Source organism: Aquarana catesbeiana, linkage group LG01 (genome assembly GCF_042186555.1).
Source record: "Aquarana catesbeiana isolate 2022-GZ linkage group LG01, ASM4218655v1, whole genome shotgun sequence".
Taxonomy (NCBI): Eukaryota; Metazoa; Chordata; class Amphibia; order Anura; family Ranidae; genus Aquarana; species Aquarana catesbeiana.
In genome coordinates this window covers 873,879,993-873,903,506 of record NC_133324.1, presented here as the reverse complement: position 1 = coordinate 873,903,506, position 23,514 = coordinate 873,879,993, and the positions used below count along the sequence as shown (strand labels likewise).

Genomic DNA, 23,514 nt, shown 5'->3' with positions numbered 1-23,514 from the left:
TCCTGAGACTCCTAGCTTTCACTATATCTAATTCAAAAACTTGCGCTGGAGAGTTAACTCAAATAGTCAACTATGAATAAACAAAAATTAATAAAAATTAATAGGAAGACCGCAGCTGCTGCACAAAGGTGCTACAACCTTAAAACAATGAAAAATAGTGTCCCGCAATGTACATCATATATTTTTCATTTTTTCTAGCTTTCACTGCCTAAGGTACATTACGTGCCTTCCTGAGGTACGTTACATACCTGCCTGAGGTACATCACATACCTGCCTGAGGTACGTTAGATACCTGCTTGAGGTACATTACATACCAGCCTGCCTGAGGTAAGTACATTGATTTTGGTAATTATTTAAACTGTCAGTGTTACTGCTGGTTGAATATAGGGACTGCCTGGCTGTCTAATAATGCTGCCTGGATATGGGAACTTTCTCTTGCTGGATATGGGAACTGTCTCTTGCTGGATATGGGAACTGTCTCTTGCTGGATATGGGAACTGTCTCTTGCTGGATATGGGAACTGTTATTTGCTGGGTATGGGAACTGTTATTTGCTGGATATGGAAACTGTCTCTTGCTGAATATGGAAACTGTCTCTTGCTGGGTATGGAAACTATCTCTTGCTGGGTATGGAAACTGTCTCTTGCTGGGTATGGAAACTGTCTCTTGCTGGGTATGGGGCCTGTATCTTGCTGCATATGGGGCCTGTATCTTGCGGTGTCTCTGAGATTACTTTGGTAAGTACTGGCTATTTCTAATGTTTTGTACATTTTACTGAATTGCTTTTTATTAACAAATTCCATACAAATTACCTTGCATATCCCCCCAAATTATACTTGCTTCCCTGTTCCTAAAAGGGGGCGGTGCTAGGAGGTGTGTAATGTGGTACTAGGGCCAGTACTAGGCGTGACCTAGGGGAGGGCGTGACCTAGGGGAGGTGAGTTCCTGCATCTTTTCTCTGAGAAAAAAAGCCTTGCTTGTGAAAATTAAGAAATGTTTTTTTTTTTTTACACAAAATTGTCATAATAACAAGTTATTTCTCACACAGCATATATATACTTCCAATTACACCCCAGAATTCATTTTGGTACTTGTTCCGAGTATGGCGATACCACATGTGTGAGACTTTTACACAGCCTAGCCACATAGAGAGGCCCAACATGCAGAGAGCACCATCAGGCATTCTAGGAGCATATAAATGTAGAAGAAGCAGTGCAGCGCATAGACAAACAAGACAAAGATAAGACAAAACTAATCCAGTAGATCAAAAAATAAATAATAAGAGAGAGTCCATAGTATAAAAAGCACCATTAAGTGTCCATGAATGGTGGTCCTAAAGATGACACACAGGGTGATCACGTGACAGCCACCACCAACACTGAGTCCTAACCGCTCACCTCAGAAAGTGGACCCCTGAGTGAATCAGTCAGGTCACACAAGCAGTCCCTGCACAAGGGTGAATAAACTGGTCAGATGGATGGAGGGATCGATTGTATGGAGTCCTGATTGCTCCTGACACACGGATTGTGTCCTGACACACGGATATAGAATTGTATATACTGTGTATGTATATATATATATGTGCGTGTGTGTGTAGAGATCCTATGCAGGGAGGGGAGAGGATTTCCTGGCAGCAGAGAGCTGGCTGATACTTCTCACCCTCCTTGTGGCCTCCTCAAATGGTGAAAGGACAGTGTGTGGCAAAAAGAAGCCACGCTCCCCTGAGCCTGTCCTGGTGCCATACTCACACAGGTACTCATTGATGGCCCTCTGCTGTGTGTGCAGCCATTGCTGCATTGCCAATGTTGAGTTCCACCTGGTGGGCATGTCACAAATAAGCCGGTTGGTGGGCAGGTTGAAATTCCTGTTGTACGACAGCCAGCCGAGCACTGGCATTGTATGCTTGCCGGAAATTCCCACAGACTTTTATGGCCTGTCTCAGAAGATCTTGTAAGCCTGGGTACCTGGTCAACAAATGCTGCACCACCAAATTCAGGACGTCTGCCAAACATGGAACATGTGTCAAGTGTCTCTGTCGGAGGGCGGAGAGAAGGTTAGTGCCATTTTCGCATACAACTATTCCTGGCTCAATATGCCGTGCCGTCAAGCTCCTCTGAGCCTGCCCCTGCAGAGCTGACAGAATCTCTGCCCCAGTGTGGCTCCTGTCCCCTAGACAGACCAACCAAAGCACCGCATGACATCTTTTATCCTGACTGCTTGTGTAGCCCCTTGAACGCTTAGGGAGCACTGCTGGTTCAGAGGACAATTCAACAGAAGAGGCCATAGAGGAAGAAGAAGAGGGGGTGGAGCAGACAGATGGGGCAGAATCACCACTAGCTTTTTAGAGGCATGGTGGCGGAACAAGCTCCAACACTGAACCCTGTCCTGCATCCCAGCTGCTAGCAGATTTACCCAGTGTGCCGTGAAGGAAATGTAACATCCCTGACCATGCCTGCTGGACCATGAGTCAGCAGTAACGTGAACCTTGCTGCTGACCGCCCTGTCCAATGAGGCCAAAACATTGCCTTCCACATGATGGTACAGAGCTGGAATGGCTTTACGTGAAAAGAAATTTCTTTTTGTAACCTGCCACTGTGGTACAGCATATTCTACAAATTTACGAAAGGGGACAGAGTCTATCAGACGAAAAGGCAACAGTTGTAGTTCTAGCAATTTGGCCAAGCTAGCATTTGGACGCTGAGCATGGATGGCTGGGACAGTATTTTTTTTTACGGTTCAGCAACTGGGGTAGCGAAATTTGCCGGGTGAAATCAACAGGTGGTGTACTGCAAGCAGATTGGGTGCAAGTACATGTGGCACCTATTGCTATGATAAATAAGTGTGGCGCTGAATAATATGTGCGTTATTGGGCAAAGCCTAACAGAATGGATATCCGTGAGGACAACAGCCCAATAAAGTGTATTTAATGAAACACCAAATAAATCGTGTGTAATACTAGTGAAAGTAAAATATGTGAAAAAATGTGTAAATATAATATTCAAAACGGTCCTGTATACGCTGGTAACCAGAAATGGCAGGATCGAATCACTATAGGAATTAATATGTAAAATAAGTATAAACTTTTATAGAGTGTAGTGACACACATAAATAAAAAATTGAAAATATATAACACTATAGCAACATATATTGCTGTCATGACCAAAAGTCCAGCATATACTTATAGATAACTAACATGGCTACAGTCCAAAAATAAATGGATAAGCATCTAACGATGTGGTTGGAAGATCTACAGCAGCCAAAATTAGTGGTGTAAGGCCTTAAATCCGGGGATGGCGTCCACAGGATAAGGTGCCGTGCATATATGTAGACGGGATAGGCAAAAATACCCTTACCGGAAATGGTGGACCCCTCAGCCAGCGGCATAGGGGTCAGATAGGCTTAAGATATGGAAGAAGGTTCCACAGCAGCTGGAAATGTTGGAGGAAAACTGCAGCACTCACCAACCGAACCTCTTTAGTTATAGCGACTCTCGATATCCAAGGTACAAGTCAGGAACTGTTTACAAGAAAGCCGCTTCCACAAGTTGGATGTAGATCCTCAAAAAAATGGGGTTCAAAAAGAAAACCTCCCCATAGTGTGAATCCGCTTATTAAAAAGCATTTATTTAGAAAACGAGAGCTATACAAAACACCATGACCTAAACACTACAGTCAAGTGTAAAACAATAAAAAAAGCGCTTTAAGATAAAAGTGGCAAGACAGGCATAACCACCCGACGCGTTTCGTCCAATAGGACTTCAACTGGGGTACATGACTGTCTGCCACACATGCCTGTATATATATAAAACATATGATTACCCAATACGAGCAGCTGTTCGCGCCATGTATGCCGTTACTTCCGGGTTATCCGGGAAATGGCGTCCGAATAGATAATCCGCCAATCACAAGGGCTCTGGAGCTGGCTATCAACCAAGCCTCAATGTGGGAGATCCAATGTGAATATGTTGTGGGCGGCGTCAACTTCCGAGCACCTCATTTGCGGGTAGGTGACGTCCGCCCACCAATTAGATTCCAAGGCCGGGGAGCGACGCATCTGCCAGAACACGTCACCTCCCACAGCCAATCATAGCCGGAATAAAGAGAATGCACGGCATCCAATAGGGGGCCGCGCCAAAAACGTGTGACGTCAGTTCCGTAATAACCGGAAGTGACGAAAGATGGAACACAAGTGTGAACCCAGCCTCGCTATGCTAGGGCTGTTAATACGTTGGTCCGCCAATGACCACAAACAAAGCACACACTGAGGTCTGGAGCGCAAATGCGGTCCAACCTAACTAATAGAAGGATAAAAATAGCTTACCATGGCGTAAACATTGCTAAGCTTAACAACTTTAGACTAGCTGGTATATGTAATATGATCAAGCAAAATTACAAAAAATTTGCAAACCATGACTAAGTAAGAAAACAATAGATATTAAAAATATTATAAATCTATATGCATATATGTACTATACCAACCCTACAGCTTCTTTCAAGAGGTTACTTACAGACTTGGTTGACACTGGGTTTCAACTGGGCATTTTAAATAACAAAGAAAAAAGTTTCCTCATTCCAGCCGCCCCGAGAATCCCGGTAATCTATTATTTACCAAAGGTACATAAAAGCGTTACCCAGCCTCCTGGTCGACCCATTATTAGCGGCATCGAGTCCATTACTTCCCGCATAGGGAAATACATAGATTTTTTCTTGCAACCCATCGTACAGTCTACACCATCTTATCTTAGGGACACTAAAGATACTATCTCTAAGCTTAATAGTATTATTTACAGCAGTGACCTCCTTTTGGTTACAGCCGACGTAACGTCGCTGTATACTTCCATACCCCATGATGCGGGGTTTGCTGCAGTTGAACTTTTCCTATCGAGGGAGGACTCCATTCCGAGAACCCAACAGAGATTCATTATGGACCTGTTGAGGTTCGCGACCAAACATAATTACTTTTGGTATAATGGAGACTTCTATATTCAACAAAAGGGAGTGGCTATGGGCGCTAAGTTCGCCCCTAGCCTGGCCAACATTTTTATGGCCCGCTGGGAGGAGGATGTCGTCTATGCCCTCGACCCTCCGGAGTTGGTCCTTTGGGCGAGGTACATAGATGACATCCTCCTCCTATGGAGAGGGAGTGTTGACTCTTTACATGCCTTTTTGAGAAAACTTAATGACAATAGGATTGGGATAGAGCTGAAATATGAGGTCAGCTCCTCCACTATCCATTTTTTAGACCTAGAAATAGTAGTAGTAAACGATCGTTTGGAAACCAAAACATTTTTCAAACCAACCGACCGGAATGGTTACATTCCGGTCGATAGTTGCCACCACGCTACGTGGTTGAAATCGGTACCACGTAGCCAGTTTACACGGATTAGACGCAATTGCAGTAACCTTACTGACTACTTTCATCAGACGCAGATCTTGAGATCTAGGTTTATTAGTAAGGGTTACGATTCTGTAGATATTGACAAGGAAATCATAAATATTGCTGAAATTAGTAGAGAATCTTTGTTGGCAGGACAACCCAAAAGTAGTTCTGTTAACAAACACAAATGGTCCTTTTTGACAAACTTCTCCATACAACATAAACAGATTAAAGAAATTTTAGCGAGACACTGGAGAGTCCTTAAAAATGATCCAATATTGGGTCCCGTTCTTCCTGAACGAGGTGGTGTAATTTTTAGGGGGGCTCCGTCTATTAGAAGCCAGATTGCCTCTAATGTTATTGACCCCCCTTTGACCCGCTCTTTCTTTCACAATATGAAAGGCTTTTTTCCATGCAAACGATGTAACGTTTGCTTACATAACGTATGTGGACGTAGACGAACTGAGACGTTCTTTTCCACCTCTACGGGAAAAGAATATCGGATAAAACACTTTTTGACATGTGAAACCAGATACGTGGTCTATTTGATCACGTGTCCTTGCAAAAAACAGTATGTGGGCCGGACTATACGCACGTTGTCCGTGAGAGGTAACGAGCATATAGCCAACATCAAAAAAGGCCTTACGAACCACAGTGTCCCCAAGCATTTTTTGCGATGTCATAACCAAAATCCGAAGGGTATTCAGTTTCAGGTTATTGATAAATTTACTCCACATTGGAGAGGTGCGTCTTTGAAAAGGGGTGTGTCAAGATTAGAAACTTTTTGGATATATCAATTAAAATGCTATTTGCCATTTGGCCTCAATGTCGACTGGGACATAAATGCTTTTATCAACCAGTCTTGATTGATATACAAATGGCCCCCCTCACCATTCTTTTCTGTTGTAGTGAGTAGAGGTCCAAATGGCTCAATTCGTTTCCCTTTTTTTTTTTTTTTTGTTTAATTTGATCAATCTTTGTATTTTTTTGATTACCATCTGTTTCATTGGTTACCAATTGGCAGTCTATATACTTCTACTGTTATCATGGTTTAGGTGGATGTAGTTTTCATTGTACACTTTGTGTTTACCATATTTTTAGATCGGGTTATTGGTATATTATCAATGATTACGAGTATTACTTATTATTTAGTCTCTAATAAGGGTTTTTATCATTAGTACATATATGCATATAGATTTATAATATTTTTAATATCTATTGTTTTCTTACTTAGTCATGGTTTGCAAATTTTTTGTAATTTTGCTTGATCATATTACATATACCAGCTAGTCTAAAGTTGTTAAGCTTAGCAATGTTTACGCCATGGTAAGCTATTTTTATCCTTCTATTAGTTAGGTTGGACCGCATTTGCGCTCCAGACCTCAGTGTGTGCTTTGTTTGTGGTCATTGGCGGACCAACGTATTAACAGCCCTATCATAGCGAGGCTGGGTTCACACTTGCGTTCCATCTTTCGTCACTTCCGGTTATTACGGAACTGACGTCACACGTTTTTGGCGCGGCCCCCTATTGGATGCCGTGCGTTCTCTTTATTCCGGCTATGATTGGCTGTGGGAGGTGACGTGTTCTGGCAGATGCGTCGCTCCCCGGCCTTGGAATCTAATTGGTGGGCGGACGTCACCTACCCGCAAATGAGGTGCTCGGAAGTTGAAGCCGCCCACAACATATTCACATTGGATCTCCCACATTGAGGCTTGGTTGATAGCCAGCTCCAGAGCCCTTGTGATTGGCGGATTATCTATTCGGACGCCATTTCCCGGATAACCCGGAAGTAACGGCATACATGGCGCGAACAGCTGCTCGTATTGGGTAATCATATGTTTTATATATATACAGGCATGTGTGGCAGACAGTCATGTACCCCAGTTGAAGTCCTATTGGACGAAACGCGTCGGGTGGTTATGCCTGTCTTGCCACTTTTATCTTAAAGCGCTTTTTTTATTGTTTTACACTTGACTGTAGTGTTTAGGTCATGGTGTTTTGTATAGCTCTCGTTTTCTAAATAAATGCTTTTTAATAAGCGGATTCACACTATGGGGAGGTTTTCTTTTTGAACCCCATTTTTTTGAGGATCTACATCCAACTTGTGGAAGCGGCTTTCTTGTAAACAGTTCCTGATTTGTACCTTGGATATCGAGAGTCTCTATAACTAAAGAGGTTCGGTTGGTGAGTGCTGCAGTTTTCCTCCAACATTTCCAGCTGCTGTGGAACCTTCTTCCATATCTTAAGCCTATCTGACCCCTATGCCGCTGGCTGAGGGGTCCACCATTTCCAGTAAGGGTATTTTTGCCTATCCCGTCTACATATATGCACGGCACCTTATCCTGTGGACGCCATCCCCGGATTTAAGGCCTTACACCACTAATTTTGGCTGCTGTAGATCTTCCAACCACATCGTTAGATGCTTATCCATTTATTTTTGGACTGTAGCCATGTTAGTTATCTATAAGTATATGCTGGACTTTTGGTCGTGACAGCAATATATGTTGCTATAGTGTTATATATTTTCAATTTTTTATTTATGTGTGTCACTACACTCTATAAAAGTTTATACTTATTTTACATATTAATTCCTATAGTGATTCGATCCTGCCATTTCTGGTTACCAGCGTATACAGGACCGTTTTGAATATTATATTTACACATTTTTTCACATATTTTACTTTCACTAGTATTACACACGATTTATTTGGTGTTTCATTAAATACACTTTATTGGGCTGTTGTCCTCACGGATATCCATTCTGTTAGGCTTTGCCCAATAACGCACATATTATTCAGCGCCACACTTATTTATCATATTTTCACCACAATTAGTCTGATTGTTGTGTTGGCAGCTTTCTTTGTTTTGGTTGGCGCATTATTACTCTCATTTTTCTTACCTATTGCTATACCTTCAGTCCTCTCAGTGCATGTTTTTGAGCAGACTTAAGGTATAGTAGGGGTTAAGACCCCAGATGAGGAGCAAGGAGAAGTCTGCATTTTTTTATGATGTGGGTCTTTCGGGTGCTGCTGCCAAGGGACTGCATGGCAGGTTTGCAATATGTCTTGTCAAGCATGTGGTGCCCAAGCAGTTGGTGTTCTGGCCACTCTTGATCCGCTTCAGACAGAGATGCTGCAGTCTGCTACACATGTGTTGAAAAAAGCCCACACCAATGCAAAAAAAAAAAAAAAAAGTTTGTCATATTCCCGCAACTTGTGGCAAAATATAAAATATTCCATGGACTCAACATGTCTCTCAGCAAATAGCTTGGGGTGTCTACCTTCCAAAATTGGGTCATTTTGGGGGGGGGGGGGGTTGTGCCATCTTGGCATTTTATGGCCTTCAAAACTGTGATAGGTAGTGAGGAATTAAATCAAAAATTTTCGCCCTTAGAAATCCTGAAGGCGGTGATTGGTTTTCGGGGGCCCCGTATGCGGCTATGCTCCCAAAAAGTCCCACACATGTGGTATCTTCGTACTCAGGAGAAGCAGGAAAATGTATTTTGGGGTGCAATTCCATATATAACCATGGCATGTGTGAGAAATATATCTCTTTTTAGTGACAACTTTTTGTAAAATATTTTTTTTTTGTCATTATTCAATCACTTTGGACAGAAAAATTAAATATTCAATGGGCTCAACATGCCTCTCAGCAATTTCTTTGGGGTGTCTACTTTCCAAAATGGGGTCATTTGGGGGGGGGGGGGTTGTACGGCCCTGCCATTTTAGCACCTCAAGAAATTAGATAGGCAGTCATAAACTAAAAGCTATGTAAATTCCAGAAAATGTACCATAGTTTGTAGACGCTATAACTTTTGCGCAAACCAATAAATATACATTTATTGACTTTTTTTTTTTTTACCAAAGACATGTGGCTGAATACATTTTGGCCTAAATGTATGACTAAAATTGAGTTTATTGGATTTTTTTTATAACAAAAATTAGAAAATATCATTTTTTTTTCAAAATTTTCGGTCTTATAGGTTTATAGCGCAAAAAATAAAAACTGCAGAGGTGATCAAATACCATCAAAAGAAAGCTTTATTTGTGGGGAAAAAAAGGACGCTAATTTCATTTGGGTACAGCATTGCATGATTGCGAAATTAGCAGTTAAAGCGACGCAGTGCCAAAATTGTAAAAAGTGCTCTGGTCAGGAAGGGGGTAAAACCTTCCGGGGCTAAAGCGGTTAATATTATTTGGATAATCATCACAGAGTCACTTTATGGGACATTATATTATATATTTTTTTTTTCACTGTGGACTTGCTGAAAATAAGTTTTGAATATACAGTATCTCACAAAAATGAGTACACCCCTCACATTTTTGTAAATATTTTATTATACCTTTTCATGTGACAACACTGAAGAAATGACACTTTGCTACAATGTAAAGTAGTGAGTGTACAGCTTGTATAACAGTGTAAATTTGCTGTCCCCTCAAAATAACTCAACACACAGCCATCCAAACTGTTGGCAACAAAAGTGATTACACCCCTAAGTGAAAATCTCCAAATTGGGCCCAATTAGCAATTTTCCCTCCCCGGTGGCTAGGGATGAGCTTCGTGTTCGAGTCGAACCCATGTTCGACTCGAACATCGGCTGTTCGATCGTTCGTCGAATTGCGAACGATATGGGCTGTTCGCGCCAAATTCGTGTGGCGCGTCACGGCCCATAATTCACTGCGGCATCGCAGTGCATTGCTTGCTGATGATTGGCCAAGCATGCACTATGACCCGCATGCTTGGCCAATCACAGCGCCGCCTTAACAGAGAGCCGTAATTGGCCAAAGCCAAGGAAGCTTTGGCCAATTATGGCTCAGGGGATTTAGACACGCCCCACACTATATAAGGCCGCCTGCACGGCGGCCCTGTGCAGTGTGTTCCGGTGTGCTGAGAAATAGAGAGAGAGAGAGACAGTGTCATTTCATTTGAGTTAGCTAGATTAGGCAGGACAGTCAGTCAGTTAGCTGCACTTAAAGTGTATTGTCTATATATATGCATCCCAGGTGTTGCATATATATATATATATATACACTGTATTCAGTTTAGCTAGATCCGTTCCTGTTATCTTCTAGACTATTTACATTTAGTACAGTGCGTCCTGCTCACAGTGTTCAGCTAGATCCGTTCCTGTTATCTTCTTACTGACAGGCAGGCTTGTCTTGTTACAGTATTTTGAAGAAAATTACTGGTGTTCTTTTGATCCTATTAGTACCACAGTCAGGCAGCTAGACTATTTACATTTAGTGCAGTGCGTCCTGCTCACAGTGTTCAGCTAGATCCGTTCCTGTTATCTTCTTACTGACAGGCAGGCTTGTCTTGTTACAGTATTTTGAAGAAAATTACTGGTGTTCTTTTGATCCTATTAGTACCACAGTCAGGCAGCTAGACTATTTACATTTAGTGCAGTGCTTCCTGCTCACAGTGTTCAGCTAGATCCGTTCCTGTTCTCTTCTTACTGACAGGCAGGCTTGTCTTGTTACAGTATATAAAGCTACCTGAAGAAAATTACTGGTGTTCTTTTGATCCTATTAGTACCACAGTCAGGCAGCTAGACTATTTACATTTAGTGCAGAGCGTCCTGCTCACAGTGTTCTGCTAAACCTACAAGTTAGTGGGGTGCGTCCTGCTCACAGTGTTCAGCTAGATCCGTTTCTGTTATCTTCTTACTGACAGGCAGGCTTGTCTTGTTACAGTAAATACAGCTACCTGAAGAAAATTGCTTGTGTTCTTTTGATCCTATTAGTACCACAGTCAGGCAGCTAGACTATTTACAGTTAGTGCAGTGCGTCCTGCTCACAGTGTTCTGCTAAACCTACAAGTTAGTGGGGTGCGTCCTGCTCACAGTGTTCAGCTAAACCTACAAGTTAGTGGGGTGCGTCCACCTCACAGTGTTCAGCTAAACCTACAAGCTAGTGGGGTGCGTCCTGCTCACAGTGTTCAGCTAGATCCAATTCTGTTATCTTCTTACTGACAGGCAGGCTTGTCTTGTTACAGTAAATACAGCTACCTGAAGAAAATTGCTTGTGTTCTTTTGATCCTATTAGTACCACAGTCAAGCAGCTAGACTATTTACAGTTAGTGCAGTGCGTCCTGCTCACAGTGTTCTGCTAAACCTACAAGTTAGTGGGGTGCGTCCTGCTCACAGTGTTCAGCTAAACCTACAAGTTAGTGGGGTGCGTCCACCTCACAGTGTTCAGCTAAACCTACAAGCTAGTGGGGTGCGTCCTGCTCACAGTGTTCAGCTAGATCCGTTTCTGTTATCTTCTTACTGACAGGCAGGCTTGTCTTGTTACAGTAAATACAGCTACCTGAAGAAAATTGCTTGTGTTCTTTTGATCCTATTAGTACCACAGTCAGGCAGCTAGACTATTTACAGTTAGTGCAGTGCGTCCTGCTCACAGTGTTCTGCTAAACCTACAAGTTAGTGGGGTGCGTCCTGCTCACAGTGTTCAGCTAAACCTACAAGTTAGTGGGGTGCGTCCACCTCACAGTGTTCAGCTAAACCTACAAGTTAGTGGGGTGCGTCCTGCTCACAGTGTTCAGCTAGATCTGTTTCTGTTATCTTCTTACTGACAGGCAGGCTTGTCTTGTTACAGTAAATACAGCTACCTGAAGAAAATTGCTTGTGTTCTTTTGATCCTATTAGTACCACAGTCAGGCAGCTAGACTATTTACAGTTAATGCAGTGCGTCCTGCTCACAGTGTTCTGCTAAACCTACAAGTTAGTGGGGTGCGTCCTGCTCACAGTGTTCAGCTAAACCTACAAGTTAGTGGGGTGCGTCCACCTCACAGTGTTCAGCTAAACCTACAAGCTAGTGGGGTGCGTCCTGCTCACAGTGTTCAGCTAGATCCGTTTCTGTTATCTTCTTACTGACAGGCAGGCTTGTCTTGTTACAGTAAATACAGCTACCTGAAGAAAATTGCTTGTGTTCTTTTGATCCTATTAGTACCACAGTCAGGCAGCTAGACTATTTACAGTTAGTGCAGTGCGTCCTGCTCACAGTGTTCTGCTAAACCTACAAGTTAGTGGGGTGCGTCCTGCTCACAGTGTTCAGCTAAACCTACAAGTTAGTGGGGTGCGTCCACCTCACAGTGTTCAGCTAAACCTACAAGCTAGTGGGGTGCGTCCTGCTCACAGTGTTCAGCTAGATCCGTTTCTGTTATCTTCTTACTGACAGGCAGGCTTGTCTTGTTACAGAAAATACAGCTACCTGAAGAAAATTGCTGGTGTTCTTTTGATCCTATTAGTACCACAGTCAGGCAGCTAGACTATTTACAGTTAGTGCAGTGTGTCCTGCTCACAGTGTTCAGCTAAACCTACAAGTTAGTGGGGTGCGTCCACCTCACAGTGTTCAGCTAAAGCTACCTGTAGAAGGTTGGTGGTGTTCTCATACTACAGGCAGGCAGTTGATTTTGCTAGCTGCAGTATCAGTACATATATATATATATATATATATATATATATATCCCAGCTTAGTGCAGCTACAGGCCATTAGTATGTCTGGAAGGCCAAGAAGGAGAGGCAGACAGTCACAAGCCAATAAGAGAGGGCAAGCAGGCTCTGTGTCTAGTGCTGGTCGTGGAGACGGTGCATCCTCATCAGCACGTGGCCATGGGACACGCTTGGCATTTTTTTCGGCAGCTGGCCGTGTTGAGCCGCAACATGCGGAAGACTTGGTCGAGTGGATGACCAAGCCGTCCTCATCCTCCTCATCCTCTCTCACCCATGCCCAGGGTACTTTGTCTGGCAAAGCAGCGGCCTCTTCCCTCGGCTCAATGTCATCAGTGACTCCTTCCCTAGCCCCACCATGTCCTCCTGAGGAGTCCCTCGAACTGTTTGACCACAGTGTTGGGTATATGCTCCAGGAGGATGCCCAGCGTTTGGAAGGCTCTGATGATGATACTGAGCTCGATGAAGGCAGTAACATGAGCACGGACAGAGGGGGTGCCCAAGAAGGACAGCAATCTGGCAGTCATGCTCCCCCTGCTGCAGCATACTGCCAGGTTTGCTCCAGTGATGAGGAGGGAGGGGATGATGAGGTCACTGACTCAACGTGGGTGCCTGATAGGAGAGAGGAGGAGGAGGAGGCGGCACATCACCAACGAGGCAGAATGCCCTCCAGGGGCCAGCCTAAGGGCAGCACATTGACTGCATCACACCCCAAAGCTCCACATGTGCAGGGCGCTGCAGTCTCTGCGCGTTATTCAAAAAGTTCTTTGGTGTGGGCCTTTTTTGAGACGAGTGCATCAGATCGCACCACTGCTATTTGCAACATATGTCTCAAGCGTATCTCGCGTGGCCAAAACATCTCCCGCTTGGGTACCACATGCTTGACCAGACATATGTTGACCTGCCATGCAGTTCGTTGGCAAGCGTATCTTAAAGACCCACACCAAAGAACAAAGAGGACCTCTCCTTGCTCCTCATCAGCTGAGATTTCCAACCCCACTAGACCTTCAGTCCTCTCTGAGACCTGCACTGAGAGGAATGAAGGTGTAGAATTAGGTGTGTCACAGCCAAGTACTTGTGGACAATCTGATTTTGGTACACCGACGTCAGATTGTACCAGGCAAATTTCCCTGCCCCAGCTGCTGCACCGCCGAAAGAAGTTTGCTCCCAGCCATCCACATGACCAGCGGTTGAATGCTAGCTTGGAAAAATTGCTAGCACTTCAACTGCTGCCTTTTCAGTTGGTAGACTCTGCCCCCTTCCGTGAGTTTGTGGAATGTGCGGTTCCTCAGTGGCAGGTACCCAAACGCCACTTTTTCTCACGGAAGGCGATTCCGGCTCTCTACCAGCATGTGGAAGGCAATGTCCATGCCTCGCTGGACAGGGCGGTCAGCGGTAAGGTGCATATTACCGCTGACTCATGGTCCAGCAGGCATGGACAGGGACGTTACCTAAGTTTCACGGCGCATTGGGTGACTCTGCTGGCAGCTGGGAAGGATGCAGGACAAGGTCCAGTAGTGTTGGAGGTTGTTCCGCCACCACGCCTCCAAAATGCTAATGATTGTGACACACCTCTCTCCTCCACCCCCTCCTCTTCTTCTTCCTCCATGGCCTCTTCCTCGGAACCAGCGGTGCTCCGTAGTCGTTCAAGGGGCTACGCAAGTACGCAGGCCAAAAGATGCCATGCGGTGCTTGAGCTGGTGTGCTTGGGGGACAGGAGCCACACTGGGGCAGAGGTTCAGTCAGCTCTGCAGGGGCAGGTTCAGAGGTGGTTGACGCCACGCCAACTTAAGGCAGGAATGGTGGTTTGCGACAATGGCACCAACCTCCTCTCTGCCCTCCGACAGGGACAAATGACCCATGTGCCCTGTTTGGCTCACGTCCTTAACTTGGTGGTGCAGCGGTTCTTGGGCAGGTACCCGGGCTTACAGGATGTCCTGAGGCAGGCCAGAAAAGTCTGTGTGCATTTCCGCTGGTCATATAATGCCAGTGCTCGGCTGACGGACCTCCAAAAGGAGTTTAACCTGCCCAAGAACCGCCTAATCTGTGACATGCCCACCAGGTGGAACTCAACGTTGGCCATGCTGCAGCGGCTGCACACGCAGCAGAGGGCCATCAATGAGTACCTGTGCGACTATGGCACCAGGACAGGGTCAGGGGAGCTTGTTTTTTTTTCCCCACGCCAGTGGGCCATGATCAGGGATGCATGCACTGTCCTGTCACCATTTGAGGAGGCCACGAGGATGGTGAGCAGTGACAGTGCATGCATCAGTGACACTGTCCCCCTTGTCCACCTGTTGGAGCACACGCTGCATGGAATAATGGACAGGGCACTTGAGGCAGAACAGAGGCAGGAAGAGGAGGACTTCCTTAGCTCTCAAGGCCCCCTTTATCCAGACAGTGTTCCTGCGTGCCCGCCGATCACACAGGAAGAGGACGAGGAGGAGGAGGAGGAGGAGGAGGAAGATTGTGTCAGTATGGAGGTGGAGCCTGGCACTCAGCATCAGCAGCAGTCTTTAAGGGATCAGTCCCAAGAAACACATGGACTTGTACGTGGCTGGGAGGAGGTGGCTGCGGACCATGTCGTCCTTAGTGACCCAAAGGACTCCGGACCGAATGCCTCAGCAAACCTACGCTGCATGGCCTCCCTGATCCTGCAAAGCCTGCGTAAGGATCCTCGTATTCGTGGTATCAAGGAGAAGGACCAATACTGGCTGGCAACCCTCCTTGATCCACGTTACAAGGGTAAGGTTGCGGACCTTATCTTGCCATCGCAGAGGGAGCAGAGGATGAAACATCTTCGGGAGGCCTTGCAGAAAGGTCTGTGCAACGCGTTCCCAGAGACTGGGAGGTTACAAACTCCTGTTTCTGGACAACGTGTTGCTGAGGCTTCGGTCAGTCAAAGAAGGAGCGGTGGAGAAGGTGGCCGTCTGACCGATGCGTTCAGACAATTTTTTGGTCCGCAGCCCCAAGGTATGATCGGTTCCAGCAACCATCGCCAGCGTCTGTTTTACATGGTGCAGGATCACCTAGGGGCAAGATCAGACTTGGACACCTTTCCCACCGAAAATCCTCTGGGTCTTGAGGATGGATCACTGGCCAGAGCTTGCACAGTATGCAATTGAGCTACTGGCCTGTCCTGCATCCAGCGTTCTTTCGGAACGCACATTCAGTGCTGCTGGAGGTGTGGTAACCGATCACAGGGTGCGTCTGTCCACTGACTCGGTCGATCGACTGACCTTCATAAAAATGAATCAGTCTTGGATCACCACCAGCTACCAAGCACCTGATGCTGATGTAACCGAATAATTTTTTTTGAAATCTCAGATCCCTTCAAAGACTGCCTATGCTGATGCTGAGTGACTATCCCTGAGTAATTATCCTCTTCCTCCTCAATCATCACGCTGATAGCTTGTAAGAACATTTTTGGTTCTGGGCGCCACCACCAGTGCCTAAGGCACAACTTTTCAGCCCCTGTTTAACCACTTGCCGACCGCCTAACGTATATATACGTCGGCAGAATGGCACGGGCAGGCAGAATCACGTACCTGTACGTGATCTGCCTCCCGCGGGCGGGGGGTCCGATCGGACCCCCCCCCGGTGCCATCGGCGGTCGGCATCTGACTGGGAGCGTCGGGAGGCGAGGGGGAGACCATCCGATCGTGGCCCCCCCCTCGCGATCGCTCCCAGCCAATGGGAATCCTCCTCTGCCTGTGTGTAGTTTCACACAGGCAGAGGATGTGATGTCATCTCTCCTCGGTCTGGCAGTTTCCGTCCAGCGCCGAGGAGAGAAGACATGTAAGTGCACACAACACAAACACACACAGTAGAACATGCCAGGCATACTTTACACCCCCGATCCCCCCCCGATCGCCCCCCGATCCCCCCCCAATCACCCCCCCCCCTGTCACAAACTGACATTAGCAGTATTTTTTTTTTTTTTTTTTCTGATTACTGCATAGTGTCAGTTTGTGACAGTTACAGTGTTAGGGCAGTGAGTATTACCCCCCTTTAGGTCTAGGATACCCCCCTAACCCCCCTTAATAAAGTTTTAACCCCTTGATCACCCCCTGTCACCAGTGTCACTAAGCGATCATTTTTCTGATCGCTGTATTAGTGTCGCTGGTGACGCTAGTTAGGGAGGTAAATATTTAGGTTCGCCGTCAGCGTTTTATAGCGACAGGGACCCCCATATACTATCTAATAAAGGTTTTAACCCCTTGATTGCCCCCTAGTTAACCCTTTCACCACTGATCACCGTATAACTGTTACGGGTGACGCTGGTTAGTTCGTTTATTTTTTATAGTGTCAGGGCACCCGCCGTTTATTACCGAATAAAGGTTTAGCCCCCTGATCGCCTGGCGGTGATATGCGTCGCCCCAGGCAGCGTCAGATTAGCGCCAGTACCGCTAACACCCACGCACGCAGCATACGCCTCCCTTAGTGGTATAGTATCTGTACGGATCAATATCTGATCCGATCAGATCTATACTAGCGTCCCCAGCAGTTTAGGGTTCCCGAAAACGCAGTGTTAGCGGGATCAGCCCAGATACCCGCTAGCACCTGCGTTTTGCCCCTCTGCCCGGCCCACCCAAGTGCAGTATCGATCGATCACTGTCACTTACAAAACACTAAACGCATAACTGCAGCGTTCGCATAGTCAGGCCTGATCCCTGCGATCGCTAACAGTTTTTTTGGTAGCGTTTTGGTGAACTGGCAAGCACCAGCCCCAGGCAGCGTCAGATTAGCGCCAGTACCGCTAACACCCACGCACGCACCGTACACCTCCCTTAGTGGTATAGTATCTGATCGGATCAATATCTGATCCGATCAGATCTATACTAGCGTCCCCAGCAGTTTAGGGTTCCCACAAACGCAGTGTTAGCGGGATCAGCCCAGATACCTGCTAGCACCTGCGTTTTGCCCCTCCGCCCGGCCCAGCCCAGCCCACCCAAGTGCAGTATCGATCGATCACTGACACTTACAAAACACTAAACGCATAACTGCAGCGTTCGCAGAGTCAGGCCTGATTCCTGCGATCGCTAACAGTTTTTCTGGTAGCGTTTTGGTGAACTGGCAAGCACCAGCCCCAGGCAGCGTCAGGTTAGCGCCAGTACCGCTAACACCCACGCACGCAGCATACGCCTCCCTTAGTGGTATAGTATCTGATCGGATCAATATCTGATCCGATCAGATCTATACTAGCGTCCCCAGCAGTTTAGGGTTCCCACAAACGCAGTGTTAGCTGGATCAGCCCAGATACCTGCTAGCACCTGCGTTTTGCCCCTCCGCCCGGCCCAGCCCAGCCCACCCAAGTGCAGTATCGATCGATCACTGACACTTACAAAACACTAAACGCATAACTGCAGCGTTCGCAGAGTCAGGCCTGATCCTTGCGATCGCTAACAGTTTTTTTGGTAGCGTTTTGGTGAACTGGCAAGCACCAGCGGCCTAGTACACCCCGGTCGTAGTCAAACCAGCACTGCAGTAACACTTGGTGACGTGGCGAGTCCTATAAGTGCAGTTCAAGCTGGTGAGGTGGCAAGCACAAGTAGTGTCCCCGCTGCCACCAAGAAGACAAACACAGGCCCATCGTGCCCATAGTGCCCTTCCTGCTGCATTCGCCAATCCTAATTGGGAACACACCGCTTCTGCAGCGCCCGTACTTCCCCCATTCACATCCCCAACCAAATGCAGTCGGCTGCATGAGAGGCATTTTCTTTATGTCCTCCCGAGTACCCCTACCCAACGAACCCCCCCAAAAAAGATGTTGTGTCTGCAGCAAGCGCGGATATAGGCGTGACACCCGCTATTATTGTCCCTCCTGTCCTGACAATCCTGGTCTTTGCATTGGTGAATATTTTGAACGCTACCATGCACTAGTTGAGTATTAGCGTAGGGTACAGCATTGCACAGACTAGGCACACTTTCACAGGGTCTCCCAAGATGCCATCGCATTTTGAGAGACCCGAACCTGGAACCGGTTACAGTTATAAAAGTTAGTTACAAAAAAAAGTGTAAAAAAAAAAAAAAAACACATACAAAAATATAAAATAAAAAAAAATAGTTGTCGTTTTATTGTTCTTTCTCTCTCTATTCTCTCTCTCTATTGTTCTGTTCTTTTTTACTGTATTCTATTCTACAATGTTTTATTGTTATTATGTTTTATCATGTTTGCTTTTCAGGTATGTAATTTTTTATACCTTACCGTTTACTGTGCTTTATTGTTAACCATTTTTTTGTCTTCAGGTACGCCATTCACGACTTTGAGTGGTTATACCAGAATGATGCCTGCAGGTTTAGGTATCATCTTGGTATCATTCTTTTCAGCCAGGGGTCGGCTTTCATGTAAAAGCAATCCTAGCGGCTAATTAGCCTCTAGACTGCTTTTACAAGCAGTGGGAGGGAATGCCCCTCCCCCCCCAACGTCTTCCGTGTTTTTCTCTGGCTCTCCTGTCTCAACAGGGAACCTGAAAATGCAGCCGGTGATTCAGCCAGCTGACCATAGAGCTGATCAGAGACCAGAGTGGCTCCAAACATCTCTATGGCCTAAGAAACCGGAAGCTACGAGCATTTTATGACTTAGATTTCGCCGGATGTAAACAGCGCCATTGGGAAATTGGGAAAGCATTTTATCACACCGATCTTGGTGTGGTCAGATGCTTTGAGGGCAGAGGAGAAATCTAGGGTCTAATAGACCCCAATTTTTGCAAAAAAGAGTACCTGTCACTACCTATTGCTATGATAGGGGATATTTACATTCCCTGAGATAACAATAAAAATGATTAAAAAAAAAAAAAAATGAAAGGAACAGTTTAAAAATAAGATAAAAAAATAATAATAATAAAGAAAAAAAAAAAAAAAAAAAAAAAAGCACCCCTGTCCCCTCTGCTCTCGCGCTAAGGCGAACGCAAGCGTCGGTCTGGCGTCAAATGTAAACAGCAATTGCACCATGCATGTGAGGTATCGCCGCGAAGGTCAGATCGAGGGCAGTAAGTTTAGCAGTAGACCTCCTCTGTAAATCTAAAGTGGTAACCTGTAAAGGCTTTTAAAGGCTTTTAAAAATGTATTTAGTTTGTCGCCACTGCACGTTTGTGCGCAATTTTAAAGCATGTCATGTTTGGTATCCATGTACTCGGCCTAAGATCATCTTTTTTATTTCATCAAACATTTGGGCAATATAGTGTGTTTTAGTGCATTAAAATGTAAAAAAGTGTGTTTTTTCCCCAAAAAATGCGTTTGAAAAATCGCTGCGCAAATACTGTGTGAAAAAAAAAAATGAAACACCCACCATTTTAATCTGTAGGGCATTTGCTTTAAAAAAAATATATAATGTTTGGGGGTTCAAAGTAATTTTCTTGCAAAAAAAAAATTATTTTTTTATGTAAACAATAAGTGTCAGAAAGGGCTTTGTCTTCAAGTGGTTAGAAGTGTGGGTGATGTGTGACATAAGCTTCTAGATGTTGTGCATAAAATGCCAGGAGAGTTCAAAACCCCCCCAAATGACCCCATTTTGGAAAGTAGACACCCCAAGCTATTTGCTGAGAGTCATGTTGAGTCCATGGAATAATTTATATTGTGACACAAGTTGCGGGAAAGAGACAATTTTTTATTTTTTTTATTTTTTTTTGCACAAAGTTGTCACTAAATGATATATTGCTCAAACATGCCATGGGAATATGTGAAATTACACCCCAAAATACATTCTGCTGCTTCTCCTGAGTATGGGGATACCACATGTGTGGGACTTTTTGGGAGCCTAGCCGCGTACGGGACCCCGAAAACCAAGCACCGCCTTCAGGCTTTCTAAGGCCGTAAATTTTTGATTTCACTCTTCACTGCCTATCACAGTTTCGGAGGCCATGGAATGCCCAGGTGGCAAAAAAAAACCCCAAATGACCCCATTTTGGAAAGTAGACACCCCAAGCTATTTGCTGAGAGGTATAGTGAGTATTTTGCAGACCTCACTTTTTGTCACAAAGTTTTGAAAATTGAAAAAAGAAAAAAAAAAATTTTTTTTCTCGTCTTTCTTTATTTTCAAAAACAAATGAGAGCTGCAAAATACTCACCATGCCTCTCAGCAAATAGCTTGGGGTGTCTACTTTCCAAAATGGGGTCATTTGGGGGGGGTTTGTGCCACCTGGGCATTCCATGGCCTCCGAAACTGTGATAGGCAGTGAGGAGTAAAATCAAAAATGTACGCCCTTAGAAATCCTGAAGGCAGTGATTGGTTTTCGGGGTCCCGTACGCGGCTAGGCTCCCAAAAAGTCCCACACATGTGGTATCCCCATACTCAGGAGAAGCAGCTAAATGTATTTTGGGGTGCAATTCCACATATGCCCATGGCCTGTGTGAGCAATATATCATTTAGTGACAACTTTGTGCAAAAAAAAAAAAAAAAAAAAAAAAATTTGTCACTTTCCCGCAACTTGTGTCAAAATATAAAACATTCCATGGACTCAACATGCCTCAAAGCAAATAGCTTGGGGTGTCTACTTTCCAAAATTGGGTCATTTGGGGGGGTTTTATGTCATCTGGGCATTTTATGGCCTTCAAAACTGTGATAGGTAGTGAGGAGTAAAATCAAAAATGTACGCCCTTAGAAATCCTGAAGGCAGTGATTGGTTTTCGGGGCCCCGTACGCGGCTAGGCTCCCAAAAAGTCTCACACATGTGGTATCCCCGTACTCAGGAGAAGCAGCTAAATGTATTTTGGGGTGCAATTCCACATATGCCCATGGCCTGTGTGAGCAATATATCATTTAGTGACAACTTTTTGTAATTTTTTTTTTTTTTTTTGTCATTGTTCAATCACTTGGGACAAAAAAAATGAATATTCAATGGGCTCAACATGCCTCTCAGCAAATTCCTTGGGGTGTCTACTTTCCAAAATGGGGTCATTTGTGGGGGTTTTGTATTGCCCTGCCATTTTAGCACCTCAAGAAACGACATAGGCAGTCATAAATTAAAGGCTGTGTAAATTCCAGAAAATGTACCCTAGTTTGTAGACGCTATAACTTTTGCGCAAACCAATAAATATACACTTATTGACATTTTTTTTACCAAAGACATGTGGCCGAATACATTTTGGCCTAAATGTATGACTAAAATTGAGTTTATTGGATTTTTTTTAGAACAAAAAGTAGAAAATATCATTTTTTTTCAAAATTTTCGGTCTTTTTCCGTGTATAGCGCAAAAAATAAAAACGGCAGAGGTGATCAAATACTATCAAAAGAAAGCTCTATTTGTGGGAAGAAAAGGACGCAAATTTCGTTTGGGTACAGCATTGCATGACCGCGCAATTAGCAGTTAAAGCGACGCAGTGCCGAATTGTAAAAAGTGCTCTGGTCAGGAAGGGGGTAAAACCTTCCGGGGCTGAAGTGGTTAACAGGGGCGTGTAATTACAATTTTTGATGTAATACTTTGCAGCAGGGCTCGTTCCTGCATTCCAACTAGAGTGTCTGTGAGGGGTTGCAGTGTTGTGGCACCAGCACCAGTGCCTAAGGCCCATTTTTTCTGCCCCTGTTTAACAGGGGCGTGTAATTACAATTTTTGATGCAATACTTTGCAGCAGGGCTCGTTCCTGCGTTCCAACTAGAGTGTCTGTGAGGGGTTGCAGTGTTGTGGCACCAGCACCAGTGCCTAAGACCCATTTTTTCTGCCCCTGTTTAACAGGGGCGTGTAATTACAATTTTTGATGCAATACTTTGCAGCAGGGCTCGTTCCTGCGTTCCAACTAGAGTGTCTGTGAGGGGTTGCAGTGTTGTGGCACCAGCACCAGTGCCTAAGGCCCATTTTTTCTGCCCCTGTTTAACAGGGGCGTGTAATTACAATTTTTGATGAAATACTTTGCAGCAGGGCTCGTTCCTGCGTTCCAACTAGAGTGTCTGTGAGGGGTTGCAGTGTTGTGGCACCAGCACCAGTGCCTAAGGCCCATTTTTTCTGCCCCTGTTTAACAGGGGCGTGTAATTACAATTTTTGATGCAATACTTTGCAGCAGGGCTCGTTCCTGCGTTCCAACTAGAGTGTCTGTGAGGGGTTGCAGTGTTGTGGCACCAGCACCAGTGCCTAAGGCCCATTTTTTCTGCCCCTGTTTAACAGGGGCGTGTAATTACAATTTTTGATGCAATACTTTGCAGCAGGGCTCGTTCCTGCATTCCAACTAGAGTGTCTGTGAGGGGTTGCAGTGTTGTGGCACCAGCACCAGTGCCTAAGGCCCAATTTTTCAGCCCTTGTTTAACAGGGGCGTGTAATTACAATTTTTGATGCAATACTTTGCAGCAGGGCTCGTTCCTGCGTTCCAACTAGAGTGTCTGTGAGGGGTTGCAGTGTTGTGGCACCAGCACCAGTGCCTAAGGCCTAATTTTTCAGCTCCTGTTCAACAGGGGCATGTAATTACAATTCTTGATCTAATATTTCACAGCAGGGCCCTGTGAGGGCTTACAGTGTTGTGGCCACAGCAACACCTAAGGCCCAAATTTCTGCTGAGTATATAGGGCAGAACCCTACTTTCAAACAACTAACTTACAAACGACTCCTACTTGCAAACGGAGGGAGACAACAGGAAGTGAGATGAAATCTACCCCTAGGAAGGGAAATTCTCTCCTGTAAGAGTTAATATGGGAAAAACATTTCTCCTTTCCACTGATGCTTTCCAATCCATTGGGACAAAAAGTGAGGTGAAATCT

The 23,514-nt window shown here is 45.2% G+C and overlaps 1 protein-coding gene across 2 annotated transcripts in view; it reads right to left on the bottom strand.

The window, feature by feature from the left end:
• Positions 1–23,514, bottom strand: part of SLC2A9 (solute carrier family 2 member 9) — a 689,875-nt gene that overhangs the window by 411,177 nt on the left and 255,184 nt on the right. The window lies entirely within an intron of this gene.